Below are 5,761 nucleotides of genomic sequence, written 5' to 3'. Positions count from 1 at the left end.
CAAGAAAAAATAACGGTCACTACATCATCAACTCGCTAAATCTCAATAAACGTTGATACCAATATTCCCTTTACCCAAGGACGACAAGGGAATTGAATATGTTACCACCCAACACACGTGCTGCTCCCGATGTTAAGTCATTTAAAAAGGGGATTGAGCAACTCTACTCACTCCGACCTGCGCGAAATAACCAATGATGAGGTGTTTGCGCAGTAATCAACCAGAACTCTTTCACACAAAGGTAGGTGTATGGAACAAGGTGCCAGGTGAGGTAGCTGAGGCTGAGACTATCCCAACGTTTAAGAAACAGTTAGGCAGGTACATGGATAGGACAGGTTTGGAGGGTAATGGACCAAGCGCAGGCAGGTGGGTCTAGTGTAGCTGGGACATGTTGGCCGGCGTGGGCAAGTTGGGCCGAAGGGCTTGTTTCGACACTGTATCACTCTACGACTGTGACATAGAAGTTTGTGGGTTAATTGGGATAATTGTAAATTGTTCCTAGTGTGTCTTCCTCTTCTTCTTCTTGTGTATGGCGTGCACAGTCTAAAGTTGTAGGACAACTTGTTCTATTTGATCTTATTTGATTGTGCACGCCAGGTTGTTTGCATTCGTCGAAACAAGGCGGACCACGTGAAGGTTGCAATCTTCCACCCCGTTCCTAGTGTGTGTAGGTAGAATAGTGTTGGTGTAGGGGGGTCGCTGGTCGGCGTGGACGCGGTGGACCTGTTACCGAACTGTATTTCTGAACTAAACTACGCTAAACTAAAGATAGACACGAAAAGCTGGAGTAACTTAGCGGGACAGGCAGCATCTCTGGAGAGATGAATGGGTGACGTTTCGGGTGGAGACCCTTCTTCAGCGTCTGCAATAGCTCAACATGGACTGTGAACACAATGACTGGTGTCCAAAACTAACCATCCTGGCCGGATCAGGAGCCTGTGTCGGAGCCTGCAGTCCGCCAGCAGGGGGCGGTGTCGCCAACCAGGCGCGGGATTGCCACAGGGGGAGGAGGGGGCGGGGTCTGGTGATTGACAGCGGCCGTGTTTTCGACGACGCGTGCAAGCGGCCGGTCTCCATGACAACGTTTGCTGTTGTTCGTAGCAACGGAAGGAGGTGCACGCCGCGCTTCCGGTGCGATTGAGCGTCCGTTTCCATAGTGACGGGAGATTGGGCCAGAAGTCATGGTGAGAAAGGGGAGGAGTGGGAGTAGGGGAGCGGGCCCGGGGTCTGTTCGCCGTCCCCCCCCCCCGTGTCTCCCACCCCCCGCCCCCGCCCCCACCTCGCTCCGGGCCCCCACCTGCCGCTCGCCTCTCACCGCCGCCCGCTGTCTCTTCCAGGTGGCCTGTCCTGGCAGTTGTGACCGTTATGGGGACGACGTCCCGTCCGCTGCCGTGGCTCGCAGCCGGCGATATCGTCCCAACGGCATCTCCTCTCAGGTGGACGAGTCTCTCTTTGGCAACCATCAGCAGGTAACTGAATCAACGGTTCCGAGGTCGAGGGCAGTGATAGGCAAATCAAGATCCCAACCCCTCGACCGCCTGAGCTCAAAGTGCACCGCTCCCCCCTACCCCCCACCCACACATACCCCCCACCCACACATACCCCCCACCCACACATACCCCCCCACCCACACATACCCCCCACCCACACATACCCCCCACCCACACATACCCCCCCCACCCACACATACCCCCCCACCCACACATACCCCCCACCCACACATACCCCCCCACCCACACATACCCCCCACCCACACATACCCCCCCACCCACACATACCCCCCCACCCACACATACCCCCCCCCACCCACACATACCCCCCCCACCCACACATACCCCCCCACCCACACATACCCCCCCACCCACACATCCCCCCCACCCACACATACCCCCCACCCACACATACCCCCCACCCACACATACCCCCCACCCACACATACCCCCCCCCCCCCACCCACACATACCCCCCCCCCCCCCCCCCCCCCCCACACTATTTAGTTTAAAGTTCTTTCCACGGCCCCAGTTTCACAGTTTGCCAGGAGTGTGGGTCCAGCGGGTTCAAGTGGAGTCCGTCTCGCCGGAACATCCTTTCCCCAATACTGGTGCCAATGTCCCACAAATTCAAAACCACTTCTTCCACACCAGTCCTTGAGCAACGCATTCAACTCTCTTATCCTCTCAACCCAATGCCAATTTGCACGTGGCTCAGGTTGCAATCCAGAGATTATTACTTTCTTGGTTCTGCTTTTGAATTTGGTACCGAGGCGCTCAAATTCCTTTAGCAGAACCTCTTTCCTCAATCTACCCACGTCATTGGTACCCACATGGACCACGATGACTGGATCTTTCTCCTCCCACTCCAAGTTCCTCTACAGGTCAGACGAAATGTCCTGAATCCCCGTGCACCAGGCAGGCAACCGCAACACAGCCTTCTGGATCTCCATGACAGAGAACAGTGTCAATGCCCCTACCTACACTATCCCTAATGACAACTACATTTTCTTTCCTGTTCCCTCTTGAATGGCCCCATGAACCACAGTGCCCTGGTTAGGTTGCTCATCCTTCCTACAGTCATCTAACTCAGTCCTCACCTCTGTTCCCCTGCCTGCCCCACTAGCAGTCACACCCTCCATGTCACCACGGACCACGTTGGAAGCAGTTACTTCAGTGGGCGTAACTGCTTCCAGATACATAGCGTCCAGGTAATTCATCCCATCCCTGATGTGCCTCTGCGTTTGAAGCTCAGATTCCAGGTCGTCCACCTTCAGTCTTAGTTCTTCAATCAACCAGCATTTGCTGCAGATGTGGTCATCATGATTGAACACCAGCTTCCACATCATGCAGCTGCAGCACATCGTGTGATCCAGCATGTCTCATGTCTCTTTTGCGATTCTCGTAATTCTTTGCGAAACTTCCTACTTGCTGTAGCTCTGGGTCGTACATGTCTGCTCCTCTCTCCTCAACCCTTCTCTCCGAAGCCTCTCAAGCCAAAGCCTCAAGATCCAGACGGCACTTCCCCTTACACGGCCGCTCCCAACAGCATCCAATCACACAATGAAAGAAAATATTCCACCTTTATATATTTGCACAAAAAATAATTGACTTTGTATTTTTTCAACTTGTATTCCATGTCCTTACCCAGTCATTTAACTTATCTGCATCTTTGTCATATTTCAAGCTACTGCAGGGCTTTGTGTCATCAATAACCTTGAATAGATTTCACTTGACCTACTCTTCCAAATCATTCATACAAGAGTCAAGAGTGTTTCATTGCGTGCACCAGGACTGGAACAATGAAATACATATTTGCTGCTGCTTCAATGGCGCATTAAGTGCAAAAACACAACAAATACAATAAATTATCAGTTGCATAAATTATATATTTTCAGTTCAGCAGAAATTGTGAGGAGCTGAGACCTCACTACCAATCTTGTGACATCCCAGTGGTCACATCCAAGAATGACCAATCTTTTCCATCTATTCATTCCCATATCCTCAATTCATCTAGCATATGCCGTGGGTCTGAATTTTGTTCAATTATCTCTTTGCACAAAGTTTTCTGAAAGTCCCAATGCAAGAGGTTTGTCTTAATTTAATTACAACTTCAAAATTATAATAGATTTGTGAAGCATATCATTATTTCCAATCGTTTTTTTCCTCCTTTAATTCGTTTTCAGAATCTGGGTAAAACTAGGGATATACGCTGGCTGTGACGGGTGCTCCTTCTCTCCAGCCAATCTAGTTCATGCATTCTGGTCTTGCCGCAAACTTGGTAACTACTGGGCAGTGGTTTTCAAAACCATCAGTGACCTCCTTGGGATGACAGTGAGACCTTGCCCGCTTGTAGCTGTATTTGGTGTAGCAGATAAAACCTTGGGTTTAAATACAACCTAGTCTGATATTATTACATTTACATCACTTTTGGCCCGTAGGAGAATCTTGCTGGTCTGGAAATCTACCACTCCTCAATCTGCTGCTGCTTGGCTGGAAGACGTGATGTTTTTTTTTAAGACTAGAAAATATTAAATTCACATGTGAAAAGGTTTTATTTGAAATGGGAACCATTTTTATCATACTTTGAGGGTCTAAAGGAACTATCTATTGACTGAGGGCACTTGACAGTAAGTGGGGACCCACATTTATTCTGTTTTGTTACTTTATTATTGTTAAAATGTGCCTTTGTATTTGTGATATATTTGTATTGTGAAAACATTAGCTGCCAATGGGTGTTTTAGGGAGGGTGGGGCAGGGTTATTTTGTTATTATATATATTTTTTAAATGGAGGGAAATGTAAAGCAATACGTTAGATGTACTGTAATTTTTTTTTTCCTCCAATAAAAAATAAATTAAATTAATAAAAACAAAAATCTAGGGATATAGAATTTGTTGTCCAACTCTGATTGCCCTTGACAAAGTGGTGATGATCAGCCAGCCCTGAACAAAGGGACAAACCTTGGGATAAAAGTTCCTCTACTAGTTCTAAGTTGAAGAATAGTTTATTTGTTCTGAGGTTTGAACATTTTTGGAATTGTCTCCCCTCAAGATTCAATAGGTGAGGGAGTCGTGACCTCAAGGGCTCAATCGATTAATTTTAATTAAGTAGGTTGAAGGAATCATATGGTGCAACACAATTATAAAAAATAACTGTTTCAGGACTGGACGAGGGTTGGTCAAGATTATAAATAATGATCTCCTTTTCTTTTTTATTTTATTTTCTTTTCTCTATTTTCTCTCTCAACTTTCTTCATTTACTCGTTTTCTTTTTTCACACACTATATATTTCACATCTTTCTATCCTTTACTATCTAACTTCTTTTTCTTATTCTAATCTTTTTTCAATGTAACAAAAAAAAAAAGTTGTACATAAAATGTATTATGAAAATATATATTAGGCACTTTGGTGCCATATGACTGTACTTACTTCTAATAAAATAAAATAAAATATTAAAAAAAAAAAAAAAAAAGTAGGTTGAAGGAGCTGGCTGGGCATTCTGGTCCATAAACTAGCTATGAAGCGTTCCTGACCTGACCCAAGGAAGACAAGCCTGGTCAGGGTCGTTGGTAGAGCAAGGGGAGTTTGGGGGATGATGGTTGGTGTGGCTTTTGTGTGAGTAGATGCGTGAGGTTTCATTGTCTGCACACATGGTATTTCAGAGATCGGCTCCCACTGAACAAGCAGCTGCAGGCTTCGATCCCTGCTCCGATGAAGCCCTCGCCAAGGCATTGCAGACGGTTCCCACCTCCATCAAGGTCCATGAGAGCATGCGTATCATCACCAAGGACCACATTCGGGACCTCATGTAAGACGGACAAGCTGGGGAGAGGGAAATCTAATTGAGAGGCTCCTGCCCATCACCAGGTCTCTCTCCTTGTCCCACCACTCACCCTACACTTTCACCATTGTCGCTGCCTCTCATCCTCCTGTCCCTGCACCATCACAACTTATTTTTGCTATTGCTCTCCTCTTCCCCAACCCCATCCTCCCCAGCCCCTCCTCCACCTCTCTGCCACACCATCCCTCCTTCCCACCCTTTTCCTCCCATCCCCCAGACTTTCCTTCAATTTTCCCATTATTGCTCACCCCCCACCCCTTCCCATCCCTCTCTACTGTACTTCCCATCGTTGCTTTTCTGTTCCCCATCCTTCACTTCACCCTGCATCCCTCATCTGTCTAATCTGTGCCCTTTCCTAATCCCATTTCCATTCCCCTTCATTACTCATTCACAAAATGGTGACCTCTCTCTACCTCTCTCTCTCTCTC

The sequence above is a fragment of the Amblyraja radiata genome, chromosome 24 (genome assembly GCF_010909765.2).
Source record: "Amblyraja radiata isolate CabotCenter1 chromosome 24, sAmbRad1.1.pri, whole genome shotgun sequence".
NCBI lineage: Eukaryota > Metazoa > Chordata > Chondrichthyes > Rajiformes > Rajidae > Amblyraja > Amblyraja radiata.
Note: the sequence above shows the minus strand (reverse complement) of the source record.